This window comes from Myxocyprinus asiaticus, chromosome 30, assembly GCF_019703515.2.
Source record: "Myxocyprinus asiaticus isolate MX2 ecotype Aquarium Trade chromosome 30, UBuf_Myxa_2, whole genome shotgun sequence".
Taxonomy (NCBI): domain Eukaryota; kingdom Metazoa; phylum Chordata; class Actinopteri; order Cypriniformes; family Catostomidae; genus Myxocyprinus; species Myxocyprinus asiaticus.
The window spans coordinates 28,370,447-28,390,280 of NC_059373.1; the positions used below are offsets into that span (position 1 = coordinate 28,370,447).

Below are 19,834 nucleotides of genomic sequence, written 5' to 3' on the forward strand. Positions count from 1 at the left end.
TATTTTTGAGAAGTGTGCATGTGCTTGAACAGTGTGGAAAATAAGCGTCATTGGATGGAGTCCAACAACAAGTCGTCAGCTGAAAGAATTCAGCATTTCTGGGAGTCGAGTGGGAAAATCACATACACAATAAACTATAGCCATTTATAAACACCAATGTAAAATACCAACTTTCCTTCTCAATCATATGCCTCAAATATTGGGGGAATCCCAGAGTTTTACCTAAGAGGGAAACCCCAATACTGCGTTGCAATTCAGCTGCAGGTCGTGATAGAAAGTTAAGGAAACAAACACAGCAACAACTCTGGAATATCTGGAAATAAAGCAAATCAACAATGAATAAAACAAAAGGAAATTACATTGCTGTGAAGAAAGCTGCTTACTGACTGAACCGCACGTGCAGGGGAGTGAAGAGTATGCCTCTAATACAGTGCATGTAAAGGGGAATGCCACTTTCTCTAAATAAGTCGCTTTCTCGCAATAAGCAGCTTTTTGGTGTCCATGTAAACGTAGTGATTGTCCTTTCCATGGACAATGAATGTCTCAATGCCGTAACATACTGTGTCCAGTTGTAACAAACTAGATTTGCTCTAGATTTTAGAGCAGTATATACAGGTAGGCTGTAGCTTTTTAAGAACAAAACATTATTATACTGTATATGTAAGGGGTAGGTACAGTGAGCTGGTCATTGTCACTAAATAAATCCCAACTGGGGTCTTGTATCACCATGAAGGTTTGATTTTGCAATAATGACTGGTTGAATGTAAATGTTTCCACTTATTAAAAAGCTACTTAGTACATAGATAATAAATGGACATTAAATATTGGCTTGAGTTCTAATTATTTATTATATGACAAGACCATGGAGTGATAAAAGAGACATGAAACTAGCACAGCTATAGGAAATCGATTGCCTCAGACAACTCTCAAATATACAGTTAAGTGGACATTATACAAAAATATTTCACTGCAGAATGCTTAAATCATGCAATAATTAATATATGTATAGTATAATGTATCACATATGACAAATTAGAGGTTTGTAAGTTGTAGCTCCTAAAGGGTGTAAGCAACTACTTGAGAGTTTCACTTCCCTCTTGTTTCATGACATCAGGCATTTTAGAAGTTGTGGTGAAGAAGTGTGAAGAAAGAGTTAAATAAAGAGTAAAATTTGAAAATAACAGCAAATGTTCACAAAAAAGTGTGCAGTTGTTACAGAGAAATATCTGACCGCTGGATGGCACCATTGACCTTTCAGAATCGAGTATTCCAGCGAGCCGTGTAATAATCAATAGTAATAGAGACACAGAGAAAGAGAAGTCCCTCTCTCTGATTGTGTTAAATAAAGATGCCACTTAAATCAGGGTGATTTTTTTCATTTGCATGCAAGTTTTCATTTGCTCACAAAACTTTATCATTGTAACCTTAGTTTCTGTCAAAATGCCATAGTTATAACAGCTGTAGGTATCATTACTATTGTTACTAATATTGCTGCTACTATTGTTAAAACCATAGTAAAGTATTGTTTTGATAATAGCTGTGGCACATATACCAAGTTCTCACAGTTTTATTGCTATAGCAAGTGTAATATCTATGGTGTTTTGGTGGAACTGTGGTTAACATGTTACGTTTATGTAAGAGATGCTTGCTTGAAATCTCTAAAAGTTTTACAGATAAGTGTGGGGAAATACACTTGACTAGCCTAAAAATCTCCCTCCAATGCCCCATTCAACATACACATGCATTTCCAGTACTCTGTCGTGCAAAGGCAAAAGGCCGTAACTTTGTTTTTGTTCGAAAATTAGTTATTGATATTTTTGAGACATTCAAGACCTCCTTTATCATGTGGATAAGTATCTTGAGTCAATTTTGTTGTTTTTTCGAGAAAATAATGGGTTGTCTTAAAAGTAACTTCCAAAAGCCCAAGAGAAACCAAGGCAGAACTCCGTAACTCCAAATTACCGCTCTTTGACTTTGTTTTGGAACGCTCAAATTGAGTTAGGGTACTCTGCCTTTGTTTTTACATTAAAGTTTACCGCGTTTAAATTACGGTGTAGCCTGTGTACTGTCATACATCTGTCATTGAAGCAATCTGACGCACACGATACCTGAATAAAAGTGTAGTAAACAAATATTGTTGAGTGTTTTTCTATAGCGTTTAAGGATGGCCTCTTGAAGGAAAATTATGGTTGAGATGGCTTTGAAACGCCAACATCAAGGTCAAGGTAAGAAAGTGTCTAACACAAAAGATGCATTCGAAAAACGAATTAGGTAGATTGCAGTCTACTTCATTTAGCTAGCTAGCAGCCTATAGCATAAATAGGCTACTCGGCTATCCAATGAATAGGCTACCGAACTGCTCCATATAACAAAGCACTGTAAACAAGCAAAGACTAGATAACTTGCCAGCAATAAGTAATCGTAAATATTCTCAAAGTTTTTTGTTTTTTTTCATAATGCAGATTATTCAGTCAGTGACAGCTGTCAACATCAGTGTCAGTGACAGTCTGGGGCTGCCCACTAGTTGCACGAGTGTGGACTCGAATGCCATGACAGCGTAGCATGTAGCATGATCACACATAAAATCAGTAGTAACAGTTCGCAATTAAATCTATCCTACCTTTTCTAGTAACCCAATAAAATCCATGGCAATGAATGTCATCGCAAATGTTTAATCCACAACAATCCACAAGCATTCTGATTTCTGAGCATTATTCCTACTTGCTGGCGTTCACATCAATCCACAAGTCGATCTTATAGGCTAGGCTACTTTCATTCAATTCGATGTAAAAGCACTTAGGCTAACTTATGTCTTGTATCCTTTTACATTAGTTAACACTGCAATAAATAAATTGCTTTCAAAACGGTATCCAACCACAAGTATAACTTTTTGTCTGGATGTCAGTTACAGTCAGATTCAGAAAAACAATTAATATAGTCACATTACTCTATATTATAGCCTTTGAGATTGGCCAATCCAGTCCACCAGTCAAAGAGCTGTGCGTTGGAGCATGGTAGCCAAACTTAGCCCTTGATTAACCAGCTGTGGCACTACCTTGTAGGCCTGTGGCTGTATTTATTATCTCTTATTTCAATCCCATGCATTTTAAATTTGTACATGATTTGTTATATCTTTGCATTCCATTATTAATTAAATTATTATGTTTGCTCATTAGAAATATGCTTATCTTGTATTTATTCATATAATTGTCACCTATCTGCAGTCAACCTGTTAGTTTTGCTGCACACCAACTGAAGATATTCTTTACCACTATGGAGGTATGTGTCATGTCTAATGTATTAAAAACCAAAAACCAAAGCACAGGATAACAATAAGTACATGGCTATAAGTAATTGTAAATCATCCAAAATAAATGCCATGATCACTAGATTTTATACAGGTGTAACTATAATGATTTTGTAAATGGTGACATCAACAAAATATTGATAATGTGGAAGTTACTGCCTTTTGCCTTGGCGTGAATTCTCACTTTTTGCAGACAATACAAAGGCAGAGTACAGTAACTTCAAAATAGGGGTCAAAAGTCAAGTTTGAGCTCAAAATTTTTTTATGTAGATAAATGTCATTACTAAAACATCTAATTGCCAGAATTCCAGTGTCCTACCTATAATACATTTGGCTGGACAACTAAAAAACTTTAAAGTCATTTTTTCTCAGTTCCACACTCTAGCGAGTTAAGGTCTTTTGCCTTTGTAGGGCAGTACTGTGGGCCCCTTTTTGCAGGGTGCTTGTTTTGTTCGGCTGCCCGCTGTCAACATAGTTCAGTGGTCCAGTGCTGGTCTGATGTGTTAAAGGATGAGATAAGGTCAAGAATAAACTGGGACGCTCCCTGGAACTGTGGCAACTTGTCTCTGTTCATCTATCACCTTTGAATGTGCTTAGCATTTTAAAAATAATGCAGCTGCTTCGACAAATCTCTGCAGTATACAATAATCATTTTCTTGTTCTGCTTGATTAGCACCTGAGCATTTGTTATCTTCAGATGAATGCCAGGTGAAATTGATTTCTGTTTGTTTGTTTTGAATACAGAGTATCACTTTCATTCCATCTCTCTCACAAATAAGCAGTGTCAAATTCATTTTCATAAAGGAATAGTTCAACTATAAATGAAAATTCTGTCCTTATTTACTCACCCTCATGTTGTTTTTTCATCTGTGGAACACAAAGGAGATGTTAGGCAGAATGTTAGCCTTAGTCACCTTTCACTTTCATTGCATTTTTTTTCCCCGTACAATTTGGATTTGGAACGACATAGGGGTGAGCAAAAAAAAAGGACAGAATTTTTATTTTTGGGTGAAGCACTCCTTTAAGCTCTGAAAGCACAGCTTGTTTTCTCTAGTGTGGACTAAAGTGTGTGTATTTGCATGTGAGATAGAGCATTAAAGCAAGTGAGTGAGCATTACACAGGCTGACATGGACCAACAGCCAAGTGAGCCAATTTAATTTGATAAAAAAAAGAAAAAAGTGAGATACTGGAAAGAGAGGCTGGATTAGAAAGAGGAAAAATGAGTTTGTAGGAATCTGCACAAAATCCCAATACAGGGTTCACTTTCACACGCACTCCATTTCCACCCCCACAAATTCTGTGAAAGTGCGATATTTACTGCACTTTTAAACCACTTTTTGGTTTGTGTTTTATTTTCTACTTCAGTCTCGGAAAACCATTTTTTATTGATTTAAATTTGTTTAGTTGTGGTTGTGGGCGTTTTATTGTTTAAATCTTCCCCAGATCTTCTAGTGGAACATTAACCCTGAGCCTGCATTGTTCATTACAAAATAAATGTCACGTCCTGGTTAAATTGTTACAGAGTTTTGCATTAAATCCATTTAAATAGATCTGTGGAAGAAAAACATAACACGTAATATAGTTTGTGTATGTGTTGGTGTGCAGTTGTACAAGCATGCTTGTTGTGTAAATGTGTGGCTGTGTTCAGAATAGCATACTGCCATACTATGTACCTTTTTCATAGTATATAGTATGTGTGTAATGAGCGCAACAGTCTGGTTCTGGAAGTAAAACAATCCCTTTAATTTTTTTATCCATAGGTACATTGATTATTAACAATAACTTATAAACACTGTAAGCCAGGATAAGTTCATTGAACTTAAAACATTTTAAGAAACTCATTGCCCTAAAAAAGTTACTTTTTCTGTGGGAAAAAGTTGGGTTGATTCAACTTAACTTAGTTTTGTGATCTTTGTTTTGACTCAAGTTACATTGATATAAAAATATCTCTTTTTTTTTTTTTTTAACCAAAGAAGTGACCTATTTTGTTCAAATTAGGGATGGGCGGATCGATACGAAAGTATCAGTACTTCCGATTCTGATGTGGTATCAAGAATATCGATCCTCACATAAAAAACAATATCGATTCTGAATTTTTTAAACAAATGATCTTATTATTTAGATTACATGAAAATGAATGGATCTCAGCTTCAAAATGGAAAAAAAGAATTACATGAGCAAATAGTTGCATGACACTGGAACTGTTTTTTCTTCTGCTCATCTTGACGCACCAGAAATGCTTAAATACACTAGCAGTCAGACAGCACTCACCCTTTCAATCATAGTGCTCAGAGGGAGCAGTGCTTTCCTGAGATAATGACAGAAAAACAGCATCTGGAGTTATTCACACTAAGTCATTACAAACCTAGATGTGACGTGTAGTATAATGGGCTTGTATGACCATTTTTACAGGATTATTTAAATTCAGTGTGGCAAGTGTTAAAACATTGAAAATGATCTGTAATCCTCGTTAATAAATGATACCTTCATGAAAACTTACCATGGATTTACTGTAGTAATACTGTATTAACCATAGTAACCACAACTGTAGTAACCATGTTTTTCTTTTTGGCAGTAACTAAAGTTTTGATACAATTAACCATGGTTTTGCTACAGCATTACTCTAGTATCCATATAGTAACTTGTTTTTAGTAACAGTAACCATAAAATAATATTTATGGTTAATTTTTGAGGTTTTACATGTGGCTTATACTTACTAATTCTTAAAGGGTAAACAAAGCAGCCTAATAATTTTCTGTTTAGGCCTATAAATATATAAAAAATTTAAGTAATAATGTTACAAATTTTATCCAAAGAATTCGTAAAAATTCAGTTTAATAGAAGTATCGGTATTGGTATCGATATTGGCGATATTGGCCCAAAAGTACTTGGTATCGAATCGATAAGAAAATAAGTGGTATCGCCCATCCCTAGTTCAAATAACAGAAATATAGTTAAACATTTTTAAACACTCCTGGATTTCACCTGCATACTTTATATGAAGTACACAAATCAATCATTGCTTTTTAAGGCAATAGCAAATTGCAAAGCCAACACAGTATGTGATAACTAGTGAAGGAGGCACATAGACCTCAACACTTGACACACACACCTCAGTAATGGTGACAATCAACAAACATCATTAAGTAAAAAGATGAGCTCTGAACATAATCACACAACTATTAGCTAACAGTGATGACAAAAACAACACCAACAGCACAGGTAAAGTCTGCAAACAGCAAACAATAAGCCTGTAACACTAACCGTAAAATATACAGTATTCATACCGCAATGCATTCTGGGATCTGGCAAATCAGCAACAGTTTTAAATATTAAATAGGCTGTGTCTCGTTTCGAAGGCTGCGTCCTCCGGAGGTCGCATTTGTAGGCCGCATACATCATCAGTCTCGTTTCAGAAACGAGAGTAGAACACTTTGAATGCAGCCTTCGAATGTGACCTTCTTTCATGGGGGATTGCATGAGGTGTATCCTTCGTGGGCACTCACAACCCACAATTCTTTGCTTCAATGGAAATGAACATCATTTGTCTAAATAAACTGATGCCAATTTGCTCAAAATATGATGTTCAATTGCAAGTAATGTTAATTCCCAAGTTGAAGTACCTCAGTAGATGGGTGCAGAGTATATAATATGTATAATTATATTATAGACTAAAAATACACCTGTAAAATCTATTTTCTTTTCTCTCTACATTATTATAACTCTCCTAAAATGTACCTCATACATTCCCTTCCAGAGGGACTTTGTTCCCTTCTCACTCAAAGTGCTCGTGCTTGTTAAAGAGTGGCGTGCTGTCATAGCAACCATGTTACGTTCCGTTTCCGTTCGTCCTACGAAGGCTTAAACGAGGCTTGTTTAACGGAGGTCGCTCGGTATACTGCAGCCTTCAAAGGACGCATCCTACTTTCAAAACGAGACACAGCCATAGTTTGTTTAGACCCCGATTTAGTTGATTAAACAAATGTTTTTGAGTTGATTTGGCAAATACACTTTAATTCAACTTAAGTATACAAATTGATTCAATGAGAATGGACTAAAACAAGCTCAGATAAATTGATTGAAATGAAAAAGTCCAGTAGAATGAGAGAAATCATTAAAACCATCCACCTAACTCATAACACTTACGTAATGGAGGTAATTTGTTATGATTTATGTTTATTGTACTTAATTTATTTGGGTTAAAGCTACATCAGGGATAACAGTGAACCTTTAACAGACCTAAATGAGCTTCAAAGTTGTGACTCAATGGTATATGCTTCTGATGAAGCCATCAATTGAAGCCATTATTTCAATTCCTGGTGAAGAACTATTGTACATTACCCGTGATCCTGAAGAGGAAATATCCACCAATCAGAGAATCGCAGCAAAAGAGCTCTGGAGTGATTGCCAATGCACTTCCATGACACACTGTGAATGACCAAACTGAGTCTACCTACACTCTCAAACTACTTATATGTTTGTTTTTGTGTGTGTGTGTGTGTGTGTGTGTGTATATATATATATATATATATATATATATATATATATATATATATATATATATATATGTGAATATATATGAATATTTTGCAATACAGTTTAAATATATTGATTATAAACAACATAAAATCGATATTTTTACATTCGATTACGACATTTGCAGTGTTTCATGGGATTGTGGTTAATTTTCTCATTAAAGATGTTATGTACACAGTCTTTTTGTCCAATTTTCAAATACATATTTCACTTCAAATCAAAGTTTGTAATTTTGTCATTCAGATCGGAGCTGGTTGGTTTTGTTCATCATGGCTTTACTCCTTTTTGAAGGATTTTGTGAAATCACCTTGGAAACAATGAAGGGGAAAAGTGCCTGGGGAACCAAGATGGCTGAAAAAGTGGGACGACATTGTAGGATTATCAGTGATCATTTTCCTTGACTCATTATTTCAATAGACTGCCAAGGGTTAAGACATTTTTACACAAAATTTGATCATTTTCCCACATACTCTTACATACTTGGGTCTTCAGAGATCCGGCACTTATATCTATCAAAAATGGGTGTGCAAAATGCCCAGATAGTGTAACATTTTCAAATTGCTTTCAAGACAATTAGAAAATAATCAAATAAAATATATTTTAAAATATAGTTTTAATTTTCTTAAAGAGATAATGCAACAAATCAGGACAAATCTAGAACAGAATTCATTATTTTCACAATTAAATTTCTTGCAACTGGCTGTCAATCACATATAGAGCTACACATAACACAAAATATACACATACGTTACACGTATGTATTTTCTTAGGCACTTTTTGAGTCTAAATAGATGCACAACTTACATTATTTCAGTAGTATAACCACATGACAATAGTCATATCATACTGTTCATGTGTTGAACTTGCTATAGTTTACTTCCATGTTGTTCCTTCATCAAATAGCAAAGTCATATGTAAATCTTGAATTCACTGAAACAGCGCCACCTTGCATTAGAAATAGCATGTATAATATTTATGTGTACACGCATATGGAATACTGCTAATTCACCTTTGTTGATAATTCATTGTTGCACAGAAAGTCAACATGATATAGTATTTGTTTGTATGAATCTAGTACTAATTCATCTTGTAATAAACAAAGAAATAGATATCCTGTGATAGTAAACTTAAATAGATATAAAATAATCATAAAAAATATTATTTATGTAAGTGCAAAAACAAAAACAACACTCTTAAATACCTCGGGTCTCTACACTTTTGGTACTTAAACTATATATATATATATATATATATATATATGATTAATATTTTGGGTGAACTATTCTTTAAGCATGCAATGTGAAGAGGTTAAGTGACCTCAACAGTGTAGAATACTGCTTGAAATATTTATCGATGCATAATGTTTCCTGTTTTACATAATATTTTTAAATATAGCAAGATTAAAATATGTACACTGCAAAGTAGTTAGCTAGTATTCCATTCCATAACCTGTGTCTTTGTATACGACTGCATCTTTGCATGTGGTTACTGAGTGTAGACTTGGGAGGTCAAGGCAGGCCAGTGGTACGTGCTGTAGGAAATTACAGTGTCTCCAGAGACAGGCAGTAATGGGACAGCACTCTGGAGTGTAATCACTCTCTGGGATAACAGAGGGGCACAGCTGTTGCTACACACTCCAGCACACTACACTGGACACGAGGGTGGTTGTTTCATAACTGATGGACTTTTCTGTCTCATTTCAGAGAAATACACTACATGGCTAAAAGTGTATGTACACCCCTTTCTAGTTAATGTGTTTAGATATACAATACTGTGCAAAGGTTTTAGGCGCTTGTGAAAAATGTTGCATAGTGAGGATGTCTTCAAAAATAATGACATAAATAGTTTTCATTTATCACTTAATGTCATACAAAGTCCAGTAAACATAAAAAAGCTAAATCAATATTCGGTGTGACCACCTTTGCCTTTAAAACAGCACCAATTATCCTAGGTACACCTGGACACAGTTTTTCTTGGTTGTTGGCAGATAGGATGTACCAAGCTTCTTGGAGAATTCTCCACAGTTCTTCTATTTAGGCTGTCTCAATCGCCTCTGTCTCTTTATGTAATCTCAGACTGACACAATGTTCAGTGGGGGGCTTTGTGGGGGCCATGACATCTGTTGCAGGGCACCCTGTTCTTCTGTTCTAATCTTTTCTATTTGCAAAAGTAATGTTTGGGAGTCTAACATTTATATTTCCTATTGAGACACTAAACTGAAGATGTAAATAACCATCTTAAGACAAATGCTTTTGTGAAACATCTTATGTGCCTAAGACGTTTGCACAGTACTGTATAAGCTATACCCATTTTTAGCAGGTACATAAATCAACAAGTAGTTCTTTCCTCTTTTCAGTGTTTGAATGTAATCTGTTGGCTATGATGCAGCAATTCTAAGCTGCTTGACCTCTGCACAGATTGACTCTGTTATTGGTAGGGGCATTAGTATATGCCACTGCAAAGTCCCTTTATATGCAAACCAACAGGGGATCAATTTCCATGCCAGCTGATTAACCCATTGGATGAGAGCTGTTGCCATAGAGACACAAAGTCAGTTGATCAAATGTGGCTGTTTTAATTGGATGGGCCCTCTGGCTTGCACCCGGATAGGATAGCTGATTGGTTAGTTGATACTACGAGGCACAAATTATATCCACTGACCCAGGGAAATGGTTTCCTGTTCATCTGCCCTCAAGAATGCTCATGATGGAACTCTACACAGTTCATTAGCTGTCTGTGATGGCATTATGTTGTCTTAAAGGGCATCCTCTTCTCATAGGAATATGTGAATACTGTGGATAATATTTATTCTTGTCCAGGACAAACCAGGCTGTCCTCTTCCCTCATCCCCTCTATTCTCACCCAGACATGTGGCCTTGGAGCAACCAGACACAAGATGGCCAGCAGCCTTGCCTCGTTCTCTCTATGATTTGGCCTCAGTCTGGTGATGAGAATGGGGTTGTCATATTGGTCAGTTTTGTTAAAGCTACATTTATCTAGGTTTAAGACTTTAAAGGCACTTTAAACTTTAGACTGGACAACTGTTTATCTCTTTACTGGACCGGGAAACTCCTCCTTCATAATTTTGCTAGTGTTGGTTCCCCTTGATCGTCTTTCTACGTTGGTCTGGTGAATGTCAGAAGTTACAGGGGGCGCACAAGGGAAATCTAGGGGTTTTGTGAAATTCTTTATAAAAGAGTTTTAAGCCATTACCAAACCATCCAGCTCCCAGATGAATCATGACAATACAAACTTTGATTTGAAGCAAAAAAGTATTTGAAAATCAGATAGTAACATAAAGGTACAAGACCGTGTACTTAACGTCTTTAATAAAGGAATGAACTACAATCCCATGAAGTACTGTGAATGACACAAATTAAAAACTACAGAAATATCTAAAAATATTTATTTAAATTTGTTGATTATAAGAGTAGAAACAATATATTTATATTTAGTGCAACTCCATTGTGTCATTCACATTGCGTCATGGAATTGGGTGGTCGTGGTGGAGCTCGTTTGCGCCAACTCTCTGATTGGTGGATCTTTATGTGATGGATCATGGGTAGTGTAGTTCTTCATCAGGAATTCAGTGACTAAACGTTTTCTTTTTTTTTTTAACTGAAGCTAAAATAACTTAATGACTTCAACAGAAGCATTTACCATCAATTAACCTCTGAGCTCATGGTAGGTCTGTCTTTATATGTTTGTATGTTATTATTAAAAATCAATTTCTTTGTGGAGAATATGAATGTGATTTTTACTTCTGGAACTAAACTGTTGCGCTCTATTAGGGGGAGGGACACTCTTATTCTAGAAATCATTTGAATGCATAAATTAAAGGAAAGCATAAATATTTTTGTTCCATTTTCCCGTTTGAGGACCACTGTGAGTTTTAAACTGGCTAAAAGTAAATTTTGTCAACTTTTAAGAGTGCACTAGCACCTAGATATTATAAAAGCTAACAGCCATGAACTAAAAGCTTAGAGGGGTCATGACATGAGGAATCTAATTTTTCTTGATCTTTTAACAAAAGAGGTCATTGGACTATAAAAACACACTGTAAGTTTCAGAACTCAAAACTTCCTCCTCACTGCAAAAAGATTATTTGTTGACACCAAGCTGCCAAAATGACTCGTTCTCTATTTCCTCCACATTGTGATGTCACACTGTGGTAGACATTTGCATCTGACTGCCTCCACAACAACATATCAATGCCTACTTTACCTTATCACCTCCATAGCCCCGTCCAGTAGCAGTGAGAAGTGAGATGGCAAGGAGAATGCAGGTCAGTCAAGAGCAGAGAGCCAATCATAACAGTGGGCGTTTACAGTCAAATTTTAAAGGAGAAGCAGCACCAAAACTGAGCGTTTCTGACAGAGGGTCAGAATGAGAGCGGAAAATTATCATGTTTTACAAATATATCTTGAGTCTTTTGTTCAAGAAAATTTTACTAATATTATAAGTGAACCACAAGGAACATATTAAAATGTCATATCATGGACCCCTTTAAAGATGGACTAAAAGCCAGAAGTCCAATTGGTGTTGGTATTATAATTTGTATTGTAATGTTGAATTACTGTAATATAGGGTCAGGCTGGCTGTTGCTTTTAAAAAATGACTTATGTCAGGATTTGAGAATTGGAAGCTGGTCCTAAATCTCTTCTTGAAGGTCTTTGTCGTGAAGCACACTGAACTTCCTGTCACAGGGAGTTTTAAAGTATCGACAGATGACATGCACCCATGTGTCCAACAGAGAGCCAGAAAGCGACATATGTCGAATGTGTCATTTTCCTCCAACATGGCCAGAGAGTAACTGTTTTTTTTTTTTTTTTTTTTGTGTAAGGTAATAGCCTTCTGCTTGATACTTATAGTTGTACTAGTTGGCACCTACTGCAGTCACCATTTCTTTGTTTTTCATCATTTGTAATCACCATTTAACCTTTTTTTATTTTATTTTTTTTTTAAGTTCACTGCCACTACTTGACATTTAATGTAAACCACCCAAATATTTTGACAGGCTTCACAATATCTTGCCCAGAATAACAAGAAGTTGCAATATACTGCAGTGTTCTTTTTTTGGGGCAAGCTCCCTCCTCCATTACAGATGAGTTATCACAGCCTCAAAAATTAAAAAAAGAAAAAATTATGATAAAAGAGCATCTGAAAAAATTCCTTATTGCATTACTGCTGTTCCTATTCAATTATGTATTCAAGAGATGCCTCTGGCGTTCACATGAGAATCTTTTAACAGATCCGTTCTCAGGAGAAATCCAGCTGTGCTTTTCCACAAAATACTTGCAGATCCCTGGGGAGGAACGTTTTTGCTGTATGGTTGTCTGTAACTATAAAATAACTTCAAGCCTAATATCTATAAAAATGCTTGTTTTTCCAGACTTTGTTCTATTCCGAGCCATTCCAGATGCTGCACATTTTATACATACAGTTACACAAATGTAGATGCATAAATGAAGTAGGGGTGGGAATCAGCAAGGACCTGGTGAGACAATATATCATTACTTAGGTCGCGATATAATAATATTGTGATTCTTAATGTATAGTGTATTGTGATTCAAAACTGTGAAATATTGTTTCTCACTTGTTTCACATTCATCTTTCTTGGACTTTGGTGCTTTGCTCAATAAATCTGCTGCTTTACTTTAATCTTTCTGCTTTACTTCAGCATAAAGCCATAGAAGTCATATTGAGCATGGACATGTTAGTGTCGGTAATAAATAATCATAATAATTGAGTATGCGTTGACCTAATGTCGCAGTACGTTTTATGGTGGTCAGTCTTTTTCCCAAAATTATGAATGTGAAAAATGTAACAAAAATACTGATTCTTAGTGTTAGAATATTGATACAGTATTGTGAGGTAAATTACTGTGATACTTACAAAATAGATTATATATATATCTCTAATATGACGTTTTTCTGTCTGTATACTAAAGGTCCAGATGGACTTAGTTCCTGCACTTGATCTGTTGATGGTTTATTGTGACTCTGGCAAAGAAGTGACTAATGGCTTTCTCAGAGCATGTTGCCAAGGGCCATAGTTGCTTTCCACGGTCTGGAACTGCAGCCTTTCCAACACATTCCCCCATTAAATGGCTTTTCCAGTCCTTTATTTTAGATGGCATGAAGCACACAATTCTTACATTCCTTGTGAAGGAACTGTTTCCTTTTTTACCTCTTCAGTCATACATTTAGCTGGGAATGGGCCCCACGTTTCATAAGCTATAGCCATTTTTAATTGGGAGGAGGCTTGAGGAAGGGGGCGGGGTCCGGCGGCCTGGGAGGAGGGTCCAGGTAGGGGGCGGGGTCAGGCAGCCTGGGAGGAGGGCTGAGGACAGGGTTGAGGTCAGGCAGGGTGAAGGCCGCCGAGCAGGGGTCAAGCAGGGCGGTGGCCACTGGGCAGGGGTCAGGCAGGCTTGGGACAGCAACTGCAGACGAAAGGTCAGGCTTGGTGGCGGTAGCCTCTGGCGAAGGGTCAGACAATGGATCTGACTTGGACGTCACGTCTGCCTCCCCTTGACGAAGGGAACGAATCCGGGCAAGCTGGGCTGAACGCTCTCTGATGGAACCCCGGGGGGTGGGAGATGGGAAAAGGAAGATGCCCATACTCTGCTCAGTCCAAAACTGGCCAGTTCGCTCTGTTACGTGTGGTAGTAGATAGGCGAGGACTCAAGTGCAGAGTAGAAGAGAATGGGCTTTATTAATAGAAAAATGAAAAAAAACAAACAAAGTCCCAGGGCAGGGAGTCGATAAGACTGGCTGGGCTGGAGAGAGGAAGTCCCACAGGCCGCGCGGTCCAGAGCCAAATGGGCCAGGGCAGCAGGGGAACAGGAATGAGGCTTCCAGAGCAGGAGCAAACAGACACGATACCTAAACAGAGAAACATTCACAACAAACTGGCATGGGACAGAAAACACAATGAGGTTAAATAGGGAATGAAATGATGAGGTAACAAGGGAAAGCCGATGAGGCAAAATAACTAATAACAAGGTAACGGGGGGTGTTGTTCAGTCCACTCAGGACTGAACTAACACGAGTACACATGACAATGAGAAAACACAAAACCAAGTGCCCTCACAAATGACAACAAATGACTAGACACAAGAACACATGGCAATGAAAACCAAACAAAGCCATGCATTCACATAACAACACTAAACATGAGTGTCATAATTCAGCCACAAAAAGAAAGAAACAAAACCAACTGAAGGGGCTGAACCCTGACAGTATTAAACTTGTGTACTTAACTGCTTACTTTTCTAAGTGATCAGACTAACGATTTCCACCTGGTGGGCAATAAAACAGGCAAAACATTTTATAAAAATCCAATAGATCTATTTTGAACGAGGGACACAAGCCATATCTAGAGACCAGAATATCACAGAAACTTGTGTGTGGGCTGTTTTAACTTGGACCAAAACACTCTAAGCAACAACTGAAAACACTCCAGAATCTGCAGTACCTAGCAACCACCCGGAACACATTTGTGACCACATAACAACACCTTTGCAACCACCAACAACCCCTACAACCCTAGAATTGTGGTGGTGAAAGGTTAAAATGTAGATTTCCTCTGGTTTCCACCAATCATTATCTGGTTCATGTTTTTCTCCCTGATGCGCCATGCAGTACATTCATTGTTTCATAAAGTTACTTTTGAGCCAGTGTGTGAGGATATAGAAGATGGTGAATGCTCCTCTGCTCTCCGTCTCAAACAAACACAAACAGATTTGGTCAAGTAGCTGAACATCACTCGCTGGTGCGTACATGCATTTCAGCAGATGTTTGAGATGCACTCATGCTGAGGAACTTAGAAGAGCTCTTACACAGGTGAGAGTAGAGGAGCCAATGATCCATACACTTTATCAGACCCTCAGTGCACAATTTATCATGTTACTGAACATCTCTCCTGCTTGCTGAGGGTTGTAGATTGGTTCTATATAAGCTATATTCCAAAACCCACTGAGCTGCCTCCGTAGGAAGTATTTAAGCCATCATAGGCGCGATCCTGATGCGAAGGCTGTGCTATAATTATGCTGCTTCCAAAGATACCTCGCTTTGGCCATATTCTAAGGGGCCGTTTACACGACAACTTTTTCAACTAAAAATGGAAAACTTTTTATGCGTTTTGGCTGTTCGTTTACACGATAACGGCGTTTTGGGCCCTGAAAACGCAAATTTTTGAAAACGGGTTTTAAAGTGCAGGTTTTTGAAAACGATGCCGTTATCTTCTCTGTGTAAACATACAAAAACGTGAATTTGTAAAAACGATGACGTCATGCGTACACGTATTATGTGTTATAGAAAGAATGATGGATTGATAGGCATCAATTTGAGATGTATAATTATCAATATGAACACTGGTGTCTGTGCAAATAACAATAATCAACAATTTATTCATTTGGAGTGTTTTGTATGGAGTGTGAACATTGTACAGTAGGCAGAACCTGCAATTTGAAAATCTTGAAATTAATGTATGGATTCAGATGGGAAAAATGTATTTGTAATTTAAATGTTATTTATTTATTTACTTAATTTTATTTGATGTACCTTTACCCTGCAATTCATTCACCCACCGCTTATGTATATAGCCTATAGACAGAGATGTGATGCCATGTACAGTATTCAATGATATGCTTAGAATATGAAAACATGAGGTAATGCATGTTAGATCCAGTGTACACAAGACCTCTCTCTCCATCAGAAGATATCCATATATCAGAATTCTGTCTGATATCCAAAAGTCAACATCAACAGATTGTTATGTTAACTTACTCTCCTACCAGCCCAAGAGTCAGCAGGGGGAATACAGAAGGAGGCAGGAAACGGAGTGGCGGTAAAAATGAGCAGAGTTTATTGAATAATCTTGAGAGTTCAGTCTATAGGCATGCGCGCAAGTACTTCAAAACAACGCGCAAGACATTCAAAACAACAATGGCGGAATACAGGACTGTGTTTGTGCTGCTCAAAATTTTGAGTTTATTGTCGCTTCACCAGCAAAGTAATTGTAGTAATAAAGCAACCTCATCATCCATCGAGACAGAATTGCTCGATGCTTTCGTCATTTTCATTGTTTGTATTCACCGCTCTGTGGAAGAATGCTTATGTGCGCAGGCGCGTAGTGTTTGTTTACAAAGTGACATCGCCAACTACTGGCCTGGCATGCATAATACAATGTTTTTAGTCGTTTTCGCGGATCCATGTGAATGGGGATCCTTTTGACAATGTTGTCGTCTGTACGCGAAACTTTTCAAAAACACAAAGGAAAAACGTTTCAGTTTTTAGTGCATCGTTGTCATGTAAACGTACCCTAAGGCAGCATTGTAGATAAGGCTTGTGACTAGCACAGTAAAAAAAAAAATTATTCATGGTTGCAGACAAGAAAGATGTTGATTGAGAGGTGCATTTTGAAATATCATTCAATACTGAATAGCAGGGCCATTTCTGAGCATATACAGTGCATCCGGAAAGTATTCACAGCGCTTCAATTTTTCCACATTTTGTTGTTACAGCCTTATTCCAAAATGGATTAAATTCATTATTTTCCTCAAAATTCTACAAACAATACCCCATAATGACAACGTGAAAGAAGTTTGTTTGAAATCTTTGCAAATTTATAAAAAATAAAAAACGAAAAAAAAAATCACATGTACATAAGTATTGCAAATTTATACTTTCTGGATGCACTGTAGGGGCCCTAACAAAATCCCACTGTGTTTGAGACATGTCTTCCTGAATCTAATGGCTTCATTTTTCTGTTTCTGTCTGTCTCTCTCCATTTCCCTGTAGGCAACAATCACTGAAGCCAAACACTGAAGTGTTCAGGTAGGACTCGTTTTAAAATTTTTAGTACAGAGAATTGTGCAAGACTTGATTTTTAATGACGAGCTCTTGTTTTTACAGCTTTTTGGGAATTTTTTTATTTTACTTTTTCTTTTTTTTTTTTATACACATATGAGGATTTTTTGTGTCATTACTTTTCAGTTGTACCTAGTTTTAAAAAGATACACTACATAGCCAAAAGTATGTGGACACCCCCTTCTATTTAACAGGTTTGGCTCCCCTTAGTTCCGGTAAAGACAAATCTTAATCTTAAAGCTGCACTATGTAACTTTGTGCTCTCTAGCGACATCTGTGGTTGAAACTTAAAATAGCAAGCAATTTGCAGAAGAATACATTACATCAGTCATGTTCTGGCACTGCTCTTCTGGCAGATGAATCTCCCAATTTGAGTTTACCTTGACATCGCTTGTGCTGTGATCATGACTGGAGCCAGAGTCATAAAGTGCTATTTTCATGTTGATATTATGTTATACGATTAAACATTTCAAACGGAAATATTACTTTCTTTGATGAAGATAAACAATACTGTTATTTACATATTTAAATTAGTTTTCTGACACTACACTCAAAGCACTTTTAAATAGAGAACGGGGGACTCTCCTCAGCCACCACCAGTAGATCTTAATATGATTATTCAAGAGTTTTTTCTACTATTAAAGTTTGAATTGTACTACAATTTTCAGCTTAAGAGGTTAAACTCATGATATGGCTGATACGAGTTCAAAAGAAGACTTTATTATTTTTATACTATATTGTCCAGCCTCAGTTACTACAATAGCATGTCTATGCAATGCACACAATAACACCGTAAACTGAAAACATAAAACGAGGATTCAACAATGATGGGGATAAAATATACTTTATAAGCTTAAATATGCAATATAGCAATTACAAAAAGTCAATTTCAGAAGTCATCCATATTAAACATGTCACTTTAACTTCACCGGACAACGTAGATCAGAATCAGAATGAGCTTTATTGCCAAGTATGCTTACATATACAAGGAATTTGTCTTGGTGACAGGAGCTTCCAGTGTACAACAATACAAAAACAATACAAAAACAGCAGCAAGACATAGATAATAATAAAAAATAAAAAATAATTATACACATACGTACAGACACACACATACATACATACACACATACACATAGGTAGTGCAAATCTAATACAATCTGTTATGTACAGTGTAAATACAAATCTGTAATGTACAGTGCAAATGTTTGTTTTGTTTTTTTCAGAGGAATGTAATGGCAGAAGAGGTTGGATGTGTTGGATAAATATAAGAAAGAATAAACTGTGTATTACACATAGTTATTGCTCAATGGGTCAATTTAACTGTTCATGAGATGGATAGCCTTGGGAAAAAACCTGTTCCTGTGCTTAATGGTTCTGGTGCTCAGAGCTCTGAAGCGTCGATCACAAGGCAACAGTTCAAAAAGGTAATGGGCAGGGTGAGTGGGGTCCAGAGTGATTTTTCCCAGCCTTTTTCCTCATTCTGGAAGTGTATAGTTCTTGAAGACAACGAATGATCCTCTCAGCAGTCCGAACTGTCCTTTGTAGTCTTCTGATGTCTGATTTTGTAGCTGAACCAAACCAGACAGTTATTGAAGTGCAGAGGACAGACTCAATGACTGCTGAGTAGAACTGTATCAGCAGCACCTGTGGCAGGTTGAACTTCCTCAGCCGGGGAAGGAATTACAACCTCTGCTGGGCCTTTTTCACAATGGAGTCAGTGTGGGTCTCCCACTTCAGGTCCTGTGAGATGGTAGTGCCCAGGAACCTGAATGACTCCACTGCTGCCACAGTGCTGTTTAGAATGGTGAGGGGGGTCAGTGTTGGGGTGTTCCTCCTAAAGTCCACAATCATCTCCACCATTTTGAGTGTGTTCAGCTCAAGGTTGTTTTGACTGCAACAGACAGCCAGCTGTTTAACCTCCCTTCTGTATGCAGACTCATCGTCATCTCGGATGAGGCCGATGTCAGTGGTGTCATCTGCCTACTTCAGGAGCTTGACAGAGGGGTCCTTGGCGATGCAGTCATTGGTGTAGAGGGAGAAGAGTAGTGGGGAGAGCACACATTCCTGGGGGGCACCAGTGCTGATTGTACAGGTGCTGGAAGTGAGTTTCCCCTG

General features: G+C 37.2%; 1 protein-coding gene across 3 annotated transcripts in view; it reads left to right on the forward strand.

Moving 5' to 3' along the window:
• Positions 1-19,834, forward strand: part of LOC127421132 (phosphoprotein associated with glycosphingolipid-enriched microdomains 1-like) — a 98,844-nt gene that overhangs the window by 47,757 nt on the left and 31,253 nt on the right. For 2 of the 3 annotated variants that reach the window (XM_051663925.1, XM_051663923.1), the window contains exon 2: positions 17,648-17,683. The gene's annotated coding sequence lies outside the window, so the exon portion shown is untranslated. Of the gene's footprint in view, positions 1-17,647; positions 17,684-18,942; positions 19,144-19,834 lie in introns of all 3 variants that reach the window. The other variant, XM_051663926.1, reaches the window with a different exon arrangement.